General features: G+C 43.5%; 1 protein-coding gene across 5 annotated transcripts in view; it reads right to left on the minus strand.

Moving 5' to 3' along the window:
* Window positions 1-15,095, minus strand: part of NTM (neurotrimin) — a 914,184-nt gene that overhangs the window by 388,581 nt on the left and 510,508 nt on the right. The window lies entirely within an intron of this gene.

Below are 15,095 nucleotides of genomic sequence, written 5' to 3' on the forward strand. Positions count from 1 at the left end.
TCAGACATGGCACTTTGGAGTGGAGTAAGCACTTTGGTACCAGAAGGGGACAGGGGTTGGGTTAGATCCGGCTACCCAGAGGTGGTCTGCAATTCCTCTGTTCGAACAAGGGGAAATCCAACACTTTCTCTGTAAGTTTCGGAGGAAGGCTTGCCAGCAGAGAATAATCTGTAACAATAGCGGAGATGGAAAGTAGAGCACGCAGGAGGCGGCAGGGGGTGTGCGAGGAGGAGAAGGCTGCGCCGGGCTTCGTGCGATCCGGACCGGGGATGCTGCCGCAGCCGCCTCGGTCAACTTCCTCGGAGCCGAACTGGGCGCCGCAGCCGCTGCGATGCGCCGGCCTCGGCGGGAGCAGTCGCCGCGGCGGCGGCCGGGCAGGAGCGGACCGTGGCGGCCCCCGCTCTTGCGCTCGCTCGCTCGCTGGGGAAGGCGAGGCGCAGCCAGCACCGGAGCCGCGCGGACGCCACGCTCAGCGGCCGCCCCCGGCCTCCGCGCCGCCTTCCTCCCGGGAGCAGCCCCGCCGCGCGCGGGCCCCGACCGCCGGGGTTGTCATGGCAGCGGCTCCATCACTGACCGCCACTTTCTCCGGTGCCGGCGCGAGCTGGCGGGCCGATTGCGCGTTCATCCCGGCGGGCGGGCGGGCGCGGGGCGAGGGCGCCCACCTTAACCCCCGCCGCGCCGCGCCGTGCCGCAAACGGCGGTGCGGGCGCCAAGGCCACGAGTTTAACCATTTCCCCCTTAAAGAGCTGTCACTTCCAAATTGAGAAGAAAGGCAAAGTTACCACCCAGTGTTCATAAGCCCGAGACATCTTAATAAGGGTCACAAACTAATTAACTAGGACAGGAAAAGCCTGCAGCATGCATACATGCACCTTTAAAATTATCAGATTAATTCCGTTAGCATTTGGGGTAATTTTAGAGTGTGGGGAGGAGGTTTTAGAATAACCTCATTTTTATTCAATAGTTGACGCCCACCCGACAGCCCCCCCAAAAGCTACTTTCAAACGCCAGAGACTCAACACCACTATTCTAAGCAGAGAGCTTCCATATATAAAACAACGCAACATCAAAGAAGCCTCTTCGTGTGCGAAACTGGCAAAATCGCATCAAAATTTTGGTCAAGTTCCGACACTGACTTACATTCTTCATTCTTGTTTTGTCGACATTAAAAGACGCTAGCCTGCAAAGTGCCCCCTCAGACGACCCGAGTGCGAGCCCCTTGCTTTATTTATACAGCTGACTCCCAAGTTCCCTGGCTTCACACTCTTGCAGAGCTGGTTTCATTTTAAGAAGTGTTTTTTCAAATTCTTGAAACCCAGGATAAACTGGATTTGCCTCAGTTCCTGTCACTTCTCCTCTCTGGCTGTTGTGGGTTCCCCTGTACCCACATTTTTATTTCTCCCTTAACTTCGGCTGTGACAGAGTGGAATGCTTGCTCCCTCCTGGGCCTGGGCCCTGAGGAGGGGGAAGCCCAGGGCAGCCCAGCCTACACAGGACCCCTAACCCTGAGTACTCTCTCCTGAGGGACGTCCACATCAGAGCTCCCTGCACGGAGCAAGTTCTCCCTGGGGGTGGAGAGGAAGCAACAGTGGCTCTGTTGTTTCTGCTCGACTTTCGATCATATCCAACCAGGAAGCTTTTTTTTTTTTAAACAACTGTTAAATAACAGAAAATTCTTCCCCAAAACTATCCTGCCAACACCAAAGAGACTGTGTCATTATAACTATTAAGAGTCCTGGTGTCATAAAAGTCCTTGTGCCTTGCAAGTAATAACCATCACTTACATGTGGCTGACACGCGTGTTAGGGATGACACAAACTTTTCACTCGTCATATCCCCCTCACTCTAATTACTTTAGGTCGCTAGAGGTGAAGGTAGGGTTTACAGATGTGAAAGCCAAACTCCAGGGTGACGAAGAAAGCCTGAGCAGGCTTGCCTTTCTCTTTTAACAGTTGACTAGAAAGTGGTCGACCGTGAAAAGTTGAGCAACTTTACACTGAAGATCTCAATTAATCCATCATTAGGCCCATTCTTCTCTCGTCTCCTCTGGTGACTTTTCCTGATATTAAATTCTCCGGGAAACCCATCTGCTACTTTTGGCCAGTGGGGACCTTTTGATATATAGCACCAAAAAAATCGATTGTCAACTTATGGCCACAAAAAACGACTTTACTATCAGGAAAAAATATGATGTCTATGGAGAACAGGAGACTTTTGTTTATATTTTTGGAAGAAAAGGAGAAAGATTAACCTGTTTTAGCACCAGTCCATTCTTGCAAGACCCTATTTTATCTCCGTTTTACAATGAGAAATTGTGAAAATGGGAAGTTGAATGATATCACCAAGTTAAGATGTTGTATGACAGCAGTCGCCTGGCGTGAGGTTACGTGTGCTTTCAGTCTGCTGAATTTGGCATTCTTCTTCCCCCAAAGCCAAGGAATTATCTCTAATCATCCACCTGTCCATTTTAACCATCCTTCATGCTCCCCCACCGACCCCTCTTCCTAAACCCATCCTCACCACCTCAAGTGGAATCAAAGGCCAGTCATGGGGGGAAGGGACTCATCCTGGGCTTTGGAGTCATTTCCCTATGGGCTTGAAAATGTCAGTGATGATTCCTTTCAGAATAAATTCTAAGCCTGGCTCTTGCATCTAATTCCAAGGTAGGTACAAATGAGCATTAGTTTTTGCATCTAGGAATGTGGATAATGGCAACAGCAGGCCTTCCCGAGGGGCCTACAGACATGATTAACTCTACAGTAAAATACTTAGAAATCCATTTAAGGTGGAAGATGCTTTATTAATACATTTTGCCTGCCACTGCTTCATTATGATGGCTGGGCAGAAAAATAATTCTTTTTATGGGCCCTTTAAGATGCTCCATTTGTAGTAGTCTGCATGCAGTTGATCTAAAACGGTCAACCCACCTTTGTCTCTGGCCGAGGGGACAGCGCTGCGCTGCAGCATCCTGGCCAGGAGCGGCCGGCAGAAAACCCCGCCGAGTTCAGGCAGTGCTCAGGGTGGACAAAGAAAAGCCACCCACAACCTCGTGGCTTCTTTGTGGACCCAGGGATCCAAACTTTATTCAAAAATGGAAGTTTAGAAAGTGGGGAAAGGTCAGAGATGCCTGCTCAATTAACAAAGTGGAATCCATTTTATTCAAACTCCTTATTGAAGTGGTTTAAATAATGAAGATCAAAATCATATGTCAACTCCCTTCCCATCTCCTAATCCCTAAATATAACCAGCACTTAGTGGCTTATCTTCTAACCTGTCTCTTGCTTCATAAAAACTGCTGGATTTATTTTATTTTTCCCAGCGTATCCGAGTTAATGAAAAAGGGATGACAGTCAGAGCAATTTCATTATTTGTGTTCTTTATAGAAACAACTTCCTTTCTGCCTCCTGGAAAGTAGATTCCTAACGAGCGCCCACCTCCACCTTCTTCCCCCATCTCCCTCTCCTTCCTTCCTTCCCTCTTGCGTACACATATACCGTACACATAAATCAACTTGTCACAGCTTGTCTCTGTGCTGACAGCTGTAATTGCTTCAGGTTATAAAAATATCTATAGGACAATGCCTTTCAAGCTCACAGACACGCGCGCGCACACACACACACGCACCCACACACATATTCTGCCTAAGCAAAAGAAAACAATCATATTCTCTTTAATAATCCAATGACTACAGAGGATGGGGAGAGAAGGGGTTCCCTGTGCAGACTCCAGAGGGCTGGCGGGCAGGTGAGGAGATGGGAGACAGAGACTTCTGGCAGTGTAGCATCTACACACTAAAGCAGGGTTGGAACAGGGAAGAATTCCCACTGAAAGGGAAGTCAACTGTTGTTTGCTTTTACTCTCTGTTACCTACAGCAAGCCAGGTTAGCTAAAGAGCCATGACTTTTCCACACACACAAGAGACCAAGAGAAGAGCACTAGCTTGAGAAATGCCAGTTCTGCTTCCTCTTTTCTAAAAAGGCTAAAGGCCCCCCTCTCCTGGTGGAGATTCCAAATAGGAGCACAGGCAAGAAGATGAGAAATGCAAGGCAGTTAGAGTGGCATGGCACCACATAGATATTGGAAGGTTTAATCAGAAATGGCAGTGTCCATCTGGATAAAGAGATGCCTCCAGGAGAGTGAGGAAGGGCTGGACTCTGGAAAAATACGTGCTATTTTTTTCTCCTATATGAATATAGGATCAAAATAAAACCATTGTTCATCTGGGCTAGAGTGCAGCATGTTAGGATTTCAGCATGAAGAGCAAAAAAGCAACTTGAAGACAGAGAAGAAGCCTCCAGGGAGGAAAAAGAGGTCACCAATAGAGAGAATCAAGAAGGAGGGTAGGGAGAAATGGCAAAGGTTAGGCTACTATGGACTTTGAAAGTCATAAATCTTTATCAGAAATGCATAAAGCAGAGAGATGGTCGGTAGAACAGTTGGTAGGTAGACAGAAAAGTAAGAAGGAATGATCGAAATCAAAGAACCAAAGGAGCCAAAGTCAGACACCCAAAAGGGAGCATCCCAAGAGCCAGGGGTCTGTAGGGCGGGGTCTCTCCTTACCTACGTTTCCAGTCATAACAAGACCCGGGATCCCCAGAGTCACAGAAGGATACGGCAAGAGGGGACCTTGGGAGATGTTTAGTATTGACTGCTCTTTGCATAAGTGGAGGACTGAGCCCAGGAGGAAGGCATCATTGTCATGGGGACACAAAGTCAATAACTGGTAAATCAGGACTGGAACTCTGGACTCCTGGCCCCTTTCCACTGTTCCTTTCACTCCATTTGTCAGGTAAGGAAACTACTGAAGAGCTAAATAATAAAGCATCTCCTTTACCTGTGGACAAGAGAGAGAACCACAGAAGAAGTGATACTATCACTGTCCAGTATCCCTCTGGGTATCCACTTATTCATCTGAATTCAGTTTATTCAGTAAACGTTGACAAGGAGATTTTGAGCTCCTCCTATCCACCAAAAGCTGTGTTGGAAGTTAGAGATTCAAAGATGGAAGACGTAGCTCCTGCCCTCAATTTGTTTATAGTCTAGTGTTAATGAGTTTGTCAGGAGTTTATTTGTATTTACATTCCTGAATGTTGAAGGTGTAATGAACTCAACCCTGTGCTCCATGTCAGCTCTTGAGGACATCCTCATCACTGAGCTGGGGTCCATCCACCCCTTGGGAACTGTTTGCCCCATTACACTTGTCCAGATTTCCAAGCACTAATGATGGTTTTTAAGTTCATTTAAAATGGCATTGGGAGGGGAAGGGTACTCTCAAGGATTTGTAAATGTAGGGAAGAAGTTAATCTACTCAACAAACAAGTGTTTAGTGCACCCTAAATGCCAGCTATGTGCTGGGTGGTGGGTTCACACTGGATGAGAGGGACAAAAACAAAAGCACCGGGGGTCTTACCCTCATAACTCCCACTGTCAGGCAGGGAGACAGATACTAAAAGCACTAGATAGAGCTATGGGGAGGGAATGGAAGAATGCATATAACAGAATTTTCTTGTAGGATCCAATTAGGATCAGAAGATGTTTCCCTAAGGAAATGCCTTTAAGCTGGGACTTAACAGCGAGAAGGAGGTGAAGGGGCAGGCAATGCATGTGGGCAGGAATCAAGTTGCAGGCAGACAGGACAAAAGTGACACAACTCAAGCCCAGAAGGCCCATGAGCAGAAGCTGCCTTTTGTATTCACAGGTGGTGCTTATTAAAACTGAGGATGGGTACGTCTGACGTGCTCTGTCCAATTGAAAACCTCTAAGTGCTTCAACGTTCTGTGTTTATGCATTCATCGATTCATTCAGTACACATTTATTGATTAAGAATGACCATACGCTTTGGATCACACAAACTGGAAGTCATCTTCCCGTGACTAGCTGTGTGATCTCAGGAGAAAGACCTTGTTTGTAAAGTGGTGGTAACAGTGGTACCTACTACAAAGTGTTGATGTGAGGATTAAATAAGACAATTGATGTAAAGAGTTTAGCACAGGGCCTGTTACACAGCAGGGACTGGACACACAGTAGCCACTGTGCTTCTGCACTGGGACTAGAAGTGATGGCCAGTGGATAGGCTTCCCTCCTTCAGAGGAGGTCAAAGTATGACATTTGTTCAGAGACCCCAGGAACAGCCCTCTGAGCGCAGGCCTATGAGCACTCTCAGTGTGCACATCCTGCAGGGTTGCATCCCAGAGACAGAGCAGAAGCTTCACGCTGAGATGTGGGCAGACAGGGGAAGTAGCTTAGCCTCCAAGTCAGGGCAGGAAGAAGGGTGACCCTCCCGCTCCCCTCCCGTGTCACCACCCCAGTGCTCTCCAAAAGTACACAGGATATAGGTCTCTGGGAAACAGCCTGCGCTTGAGAAAGAGGATATGGTTTTCTCTTTCTGCGGCAGCTTGAGAACTTTTATCTGTCATGCTCCCACGTATATCTGAAACATAGCAAAATAACCTGAGAAAAGACAAGACACTTCCATCCATCAGACAATAAGCAATGCCCTCTGAGCAGCTCCCATGAAGCTCTAAGCCCTTCTTTGCTCCTGTCTGCCTGATGGCTGAATCCAAAGCCTCCTCAGCTCTGGATCTTAAACTAGTCTTTAGATGATAAGATCCTGTGTCTGCCGCATCTCTCCTAATTTCTACCATTGAACATCCCAGAGCAGTGCCTCGGGATTAGCATCAGAACCTCTGTGCAAGGGAGCAAGGGTTACGTGCAGACATTCATCTACATGCATAGACAGACAGCAATTCCAAGGTTTACAAGATGCATACCAACCAGAGTCAGGCAGTGGTTTCTCATATGGAAAGAGTCTCATGAATGGCAATCTCACAGCCCCAAACCAGAAGCTAAGAACCCAAATTTACCGTCAAAGGAATTGGCTTGCCTCTGCCCCTGCACACCTTTCTCTCTAACAGTTGTCTTTTACTCATGTCTCTCTTTAACCTTTTCTCTGCATTTTCTTTAGAGGTTTTATCTCTTGTTCCCCAGCCAAGAGCAGCAACAGAAGTAAATTTTAGTGAGACAAGAATTTGCTCAGTAACGTATGGGTTCAATTGTCCTTTTTACTGGAGATGACCTTTTGTAAGTATCATTTTGCAAACCAGAAGACCTGGGTTCTATAGTCAACTCAGGCCATCGTTATGTCACCTTAGATAAGTCACTTGCTGTTTTGAATTTTTGGTTTCTTCATTTGTCAAAAGAACCAACATCTTCATGATAGGTGTGTTGTTGAGAACATCTAGGCCTAATGCATCCAAATGGGCTAACATACTTTTGACAGAAGAATTATTCCAGAGTAAGACAACAACGTGGTAGAGGGGCTGGGGGTTGAGAGTGTTGCATTTAAGCCCCAAGTCTGATGTATGAAGTTGCCCAGTTTGCTTCGACTTTCCTTCTAAATGAGGAGTTTGGATTAAATGACTTCCAGGACCCTTCCAACTCTAACAGCCTATGGTTATAACGCTTTTTCACACTTTTCTCAAAAGCAGTTTATTGTTCATATTCTCTTACCAGTTCCTCTCATAGGGAAATAGCCCCCATCATCATGTTCTTCCACTCTTCTCATTCATCAAGATATCCACTTCAAAATTCAGAAAAGTGTTCTACGAAGTAATTAGTGAGCAGCCCTGGATCTAAGGCAAGCCGATAGAAGAGTCAAGATGATTAAAAGTCTTGCAATAAAGAGTTTCTTTAAGGAAAAGGAAATCCCACAATGCAACCAGCAATGTTAATCTTCAATAAATATGCTGTTAATATTTAACTGGCATTTATTTAAGCTTACGGTAACTGTCCTATTAAATCTAAATTAATTGCCCATTTGGGAATCTTCCCCTAAAGCCTAGCTGGGACATGGCTGCCTAGATCATAGTCCATGCCAGGCACCCAGCCATAGAGAAAATATTTAAACCATCCTTTTAAGACTAGACTATTAGAATATCATAGTAGGAAGGGCCTGAGAGGTCAACTGGACTAGTAAGTTTTATACTGTGTCTTTTGACTTTCTGGGGACCTATTTTTTGCCATCTCTTCAGTAAGAGCTTATTCTGTGTTGCCTATATCTCTCTCCCTCTTCTTACTTTTATTTTCAATTCCTCTCTCGGTCTCTCTCTCTCTTTCTCTCCTTTCTGTTAGCAATTTTTGCATGTGGACTTCATGTTTTAGACTTGTTCTGATGCAGTTTTGTCTCAGTCTTTCCTGAGTTTCTTAGGATAAGCCATTTAGGACACACAACAAATTCTATGTACATATGCATTATTTTATATGCCATCAGGAACATTCGATAAGAGCAGCTGTATATAAAAGACTAAGAGCTGTGAAATAATTCCTGAGTCACGCTGCTTTAGAAGGGGCAGCGAGAGTGTAATTGGGGAGAACTGATCTTTGCTTTCCCTGAAATCAATCAATATTTTTTATTATAAACGTTGTCCTGGCTGAACTTCTGGAACGTTATTCTGCTATGATTATAATACATTTACAAAATTTCTACACGCATGCATACAAGCACACACTCACTCTCTGGTTTCATCAAATCAGTTTACGAGACGTGGGTTAAAGATAAACGCATAATCAGATAGGCTAGTGTTCAAGCTGAGTTAACTTTTCTCAAGACATGGAAACTGGTTGAGACTAAAATAATTGACCCTAAGGTTTTCAGAGGTTTAGTTTCCGGAGTTAGATTTATAAATGTTCACCGTTTGCCTCACAGGCCCTGGAGAGGGGGGAGGGGATGGAGTCAGAGATGGACATGGGGAGGGGATATGGAAGCATCCAGGAGAAGGCATTCCACAAGTTTCTAAGAGAACTAAACGTATTCTCACTGCTTGCTTGTGAAAGGCTTGCATTTGTACTTCCTGTGGAAGCCTTGCTTCTTTGTGTTTCTAATTAAACTAATACACAAATTGTCCCACTTCCTTTTTTCTCCTTTATTTCAATCTCTGTCAAGTCAGACTAGAGACACTTCACAATCCTTACAGCATCTTCAGTTAAAAAAACGCTCCATATTCAAAGCGTCTTTATTTATTGAGTCTTAGAAACTCAAGAAATAATCGAACACATTTCTGTAAGCTTACGCATCCTCCTCCTTTTACCGTCCGGTCCATCTCTACGTCTTACCACTAGAAGTGCAGGGGCTTTCCCATTGAACAGTGAAGGCTGCAGTTAGAGTACCACACCCTTCCCAGCCTGGGAGTCGATATGGGCTTTCCCTCCTGGACAGGAATGACTTCCCTAAGCCTTTTATACACTTTCTCCATCTAGTTTACCAAGAAGCCACAGGTGCAGCTGCAGGTAGTGAGAAAGTCAGAGAAACTTGAGAGTGGCCTGGGACAGTGGCCTTGAACAGTGCTCAGGTAGCTTCGAACCTGTAGGAGGGAGGATGGGGAAAATGTTGTGAGTATGCATGTGAATAAGGGACAACACGTGAAAATAATTTAACTAGGCTTTCACAACAGTTTTGACAAGGTGTCAGGATCAAAGATGCCTTAAAATAACAAAGTGGGTAATGAGGGGACTCTTTTCTTCAAAAGTGGAGAACTAGCGTAAAGCTAAGACAAAAATCAAGGATATATTGACATGTTTCTATACAGCAAAGTATTAACACTAGGTTCACAAAGGGCATGTTGCTAGGACAAACCAAACGTAGTATTTTTGTCAATGACCTGTCAGAGGGAATGCATAGAAAACTCTCCCAAGTTTGCAGAAGTCAAGAAGTTCCCTAAGTGATTAAATCTTTCGCTGACACACGTGAGCTGGAAATGATCCATAAAGTCATGTGTGTGCAGAGAAGTGGACAAACGTGATGTAATATATTTTAGGAAAAATCATCTAAAGTGTGTGTCTAAAATGCTGGACTCCGGGCAGTGGACGAAGGGACAGTGATGAGGAGTGGACCGAGCATGGATGTTGGGGTTAGTGGCTTTGGCTCCGTAAATTGCCAGCTTGACATTGGATAATTTTCTTACCTTCAGAGCCTCGATTTTCTCCTCTATTAAATAGGAATATCGCCTACCTCGTCTGTTTGCTGTGAGTGTAATGAGATGGCATGTGGAAAGTACCCAGTGAAGTACCTGGCATGTGGTACAAAATCCAGAAACAGTAGCCAGTAATTACTCTTTTATATCCCAGGAAAACAACATTGGAATCAGTCATGGCCAGTGGTTCCTAGGTTATGGTCTTCATATTACATTTTGGAATATGATACTGTAGATTATTGTCTGAGGTATCAGGATTTTTGTCAAAAATGAAGGGTTGGGCCAAACGTTTTATGAAAGCTATTAGCAGGATATTGGGAAAAATAGAAACAAAGAAAGAAATATTACCTTTACTCAAAATTACGATGGCTAAATTCTTCAGTAGTGTTTATAGTAGTTATCATCATAGCTCACAAATAATACAGGAACTTCATGCACCCAATTGCTCAAGTCAGAAATCGGGGGGAGTCACTTTCAATCTCTCCTTCTCCCTCACCACTGCCTGCCTCCCCATAATCCAATCTGTCTGTCTGTCTGTCTCTCTCTCTCTCTCATGGGTTCTTCATCCAAAAATGGATAGCCACTTTTCTCAACCCCGACTGCCTCACCCTGGCCTTAGCCACCATCTCTCTTTATTTTCTTCCTTGGCATATCAATTCCCTCTTACATGGATTTTCTCCATCTGCTCTTTCTAGATCTGTTTCAGGATCCACACTGGAATAAAGTTTTCCTGAAAATCTGACCAGGTCACTCTCCCCATTCCGTCCTTAGTGACGCCACACAACGATTTGAATAAAGCCCAAAATCTTTTATGTGGTTTCTGAGCCTTCATGATGTTGCCTTTATCTATTTTCAACTTTTTCTCCTGTCACTTCTTCCTTTATAGATCCGTGTTGGTCTTTATTTTAATTTATTATTGTTTTAATATCTCAAAGGTTCCTTTTTCTCAACTCAGGGGCTTTGCGTATGCTGCATTCCTGCCTAGAATACTGTCCCCACATCTTTCTGGGTAAGTCTATTCATCCTTTTAAGTTCTGACTTCCTCATAAAGACCTTACCCTAACTATGCCATTCAACTGGGGTAAATGCCCACTGCATCAGCATTTCTAACATTTGTAATATGTGTAATAGTTCAAATTCTGTCTTTTTCTCTGTTATGTTCCTGAAGCCTAACACAGTGCCTGGCACATAATATGTTTTTGATAAATATTTGCTGAATTTAAATGAATAATGCAGTCGGGGAAAATTCAAAAATTAAAATGGTTTTCTGGCAGGAACTTACAAATGAAAAGACATTAAGAAGATGGGGACATTTGGTATTCATAAAGTGTAAGGATAGGGTGTACACACGCTTAATGAGCGAACTCCAACTAGAAATAAAAAAGAATCTCAAGAAATTGAAAGATGATAGATTAAGGATAAGAACAAGCATTTCTGTATAAAAGGTTATACAGGCAAAAATAATATCTAAATAGGATAAGGAAGATTTGGATAAATTAATGGGTGACAGACCCATACTGGTTTATTAGGTTAGGGTGTCTGATATATATTTCTAACCTTTGAAGTATGATTCCCGTGCAAAATTGCCACTGTCCAAGATAGGTGACTAGGACATCTGAATTGATGTGACCTGGTGTGACCTTTCTAATGTCACGTTCTCATCTACCCAGTAATTCTATTGTCTACATTGCCAGGGATAATGGAATTATGCTTATCATTCCCCCTGCATACAATATAGCACAACCCATTAGAGAACTTTTGTATACACTTGTAAGAGTATTTTTGGAATGCTCCAAGAAAATAAGTGTGTGATTTGTGTGAAAAATGAACCCTGAGCAAGGGAAAAGCATCTTTTTAGGTAGAATTAGTCGGAGTGCCTTCTGTTCCTATCCTCCACTCCCCTGACTATTTCCTCCATGTCTGACTCCTGACTTCCCCTCTTAACAATGGCTTGGGATGCCTACTTCTCTTTGCACTCACTATTTCCTTGGACATTCCCTCCTGATGTACTTCGGGCACTTTCCTCACCTCCCTTGGCTCATTCCTTCCAAAGACTCAACTGTTTTTTTCCTGAGGAAGATTTGCCTGGAGTTAACATCCGTGCCCATCTTTCTCTATTTTTAGTACATGGGTCACCGGCACAGCATGGCAGCTAACAGAGTGGTATGGGTCATACCCGGGTACCAAACCAGGGCCGCCGAAGCAGAGCACACTAAACTTAACTACCAGGACACTGGGGCTGGCCCCAAGGACTCAACTTTTAATGACCAGAAGAGCCGGATTACAGCATGTGCCTTTAAACTCTTGATTCCGTGCTCTTTCTTCTCCGCCTTGTTGCTTCCCTGTATCAGCCTACTTTCCAGAGCATGATGGGAAGCAATCAGTTTTACATATAATTCTTCATTTTCCATTCTAGTGGAAGAGCATTATGACGGCCATCATCCAGAACAATAGATAATGCACAGGCCCGGGCCTGCAGTTTATGCTCCACATGATTTGCTTCCCCAGAAGGTGTCTAACTATAACATTATTTGGGAAGCTATATTAGTCACTTTGTTTTCCAGAAGACATAGCTGAAGAACATGCACAGGGCCCCAGCGATCTAAAGGAATGGCAGGCTTAAGACCAGAAGGACTCTAGAAAATTTTCTTCCAAATCAGGTTTCAAGTAAGCTGGTTGGAAAGATGGTTTCTGATTGCCCAGCTGGGATGAGAGCACCCTTCTCAAATGTATTCAACAAGTATGTACTAGGATAGGCAATGCGATACACCAGGGACTGTCATATCCTTGGTCCAGCCCCCAAGGCTACCTCCCACTGAAGAGATAAACGTTAGAAAAATTGTACAGATAATCAATGAATCACAAGCGGAATATATATTACAAAGGGAAAGTGAAAGATTACAAGAGAACAGGAAAGGGAAAGGACAGTGTCTTATTAATAATCACTCTATCTTAGCACAGAAAGAGATAAAATATATTCAATAATAAATCAATGTAAGAAGGATGATTGAATGAATGAACATGTAAAAACATCTAGAATCTAACATCTTAATCTTTTTCCATGAGGCCAGTTGGTTGTACCTCCCTGCACAGACGTCTCTACCAGACTCCTTTCTTCCTTCCAAGAGGTAGTACAGTTCTAGGGAACTGAGGTGTCCTTCCCATGTTCTTATTTATCAAACTAAAATAGGAGAAGTTATAAATCAGGTTATATAAATATTTTCAGTGCTCTTATTTTGTTCTTGGGAAAGCTAGCTTACCACGCTCTCATAAAAACCCACTCTAATCCCCAAATCCAACTTATGACCTCCTAGCACTCTCCATCCAAGAATAACATTAATAATAATCAAACTATTAGCCAGGGTGCTTGGTTTGAACCTGAAAAATGTGAGAAACGATCTTATAAATTATTTTCCAAGGATATCATCTTTAAGCATTAACAGGCACAACCGACTCTGAATTCTGGGAATTGAGCATAATTACATGGAAATTGACAGGACACAAATGCCAAGAATCCTGTTAACCTTTACTATCTTGAAAAAACTCCCCTTGTAATTATCTCTTTCCTTTGTCTTAAATGTTACTGATGAATATTTAGAAGCATAAGCAAACAGAAGTGGATGGATTGTAGAATCTTTATCTTTGTTTGAATCCTAGAGTTTTCCAGGCTTTCCATAAAATAACAAGGTACTAAGTAGAACACTTGCAATTTGACTGTTTCCAGAAGTTGTTTCTATCTTTGCGTTTGCTCTGCTCTAGTTCTCTGCATATAATTCTCCATGCTGAGCGGAAGCTCTTTTGCTTTAGTAGTTACAGCGAAGTGGTAGGTCTGAGGCGTTGGGTGTCTAATGCAATTCCTGACTGTTCTGTGTCTTTGGAAAAGTCGCTGCACCTTTCTAGGGCTTCAGATTTCCTTTCTGTGAAGTGATATGATGACATTTAACTCTAGCAGCAACAATGTTTGCATGGAGCTTCAAACTTTCCTGCGGACCTTTCCATCCTTCTCTCACTCGTGTAGGGAAGTCTCCTACATTTCTTCCTCCTTTCCAGGACTCCACAGCTAAGGCTAAGGCTAAGGCTCCCCTTGTTTCTTTTCTCTACTATTTTAATTAAATCTTAACTCATCTCTCTGCCTCCAACGCTGCCTCTACCTAAACTGCTGCTTCTTGGAGGGGCTGGGCAGACTTCTCAGGGGAACTTGGTTGTCACTATAATTGTGGAGACGCTCCTGCCCCCTAGTGCATGGGGGCCAGAGAGGCTAGACTCAGCAAAGTCGTGGGTGCAGAATGCTTGTCAGACATTTGGGTGAGTGAAACCTTTTTTTTTTTTCGATAAGCCTAAAATGAACTCCGCTTGATATATAAACACAAAATATTTTTGCAAGGTTTTCATGTTCACTAATCTTCCAGGAAGGCAAGCACCTATAAGCCAAGGGAAGATTGTGCTTTGATTTGTTCAGATCTTCACCAAGAATCATTCACTAGCTTGGAAAATCACGTGACCGATGGTAACACTTCTCATGGTATTTAAGTCACCAATTCTACATACACCCCAGTATCAGCTTGTGCTGTAGCCATCACATTCGTGGAGATTCTACATGCAGATATTCAATACAGCCTATGTGTAGTTGGGCCAGAAGATTTATTTTATACTTATTTGGTTATCAATCATTTTCTATTTATTTCTCTTGTAGATCCAGTTAGGACATTAAAGAGGTCATTTTTTGAACTAAGTGTATAAGTAGCTTATTTTATTATCAACTTAATTTTGCATAGTAATAAGTGTGTTACAAAACATTTTTTAATGAGATTTGGATCAGAAAAAGTGGATAACTCCTGATATAAAAAATTCTATCACAGAAGCCAGCTTTACGTTTTTGAAGGATAGTTCCGTAATGTTCTTTATCTGTACAGGAAATTTCAGTGGCTCTCCTGCCTATGCCATATAGTTCAAATTCCCAAGTTTGACAGCCAAGGCCCTTAGAAATACCCTAAGCTAACTTTATAGCCTTAGTTTCTGTTGTTCCACGCTCATCCACCATCCTGTGACTCTTCAGCCTCTCTGCGTATCCCAAACTATTTGCTCTGATTTTTGCTCTGCCAGGATTCTCTTCTCTTTCATCCACAG

Source organism: Equus asinus, chromosome 20 (assembly GCF_041296235.1).
Source record: "Equus asinus isolate D_3611 breed Donkey chromosome 20, EquAss-T2T_v2, whole genome shotgun sequence".
NCBI lineage: Eukaryota > Metazoa > Chordata > Mammalia > Perissodactyla > Equidae > Equus > Equus asinus.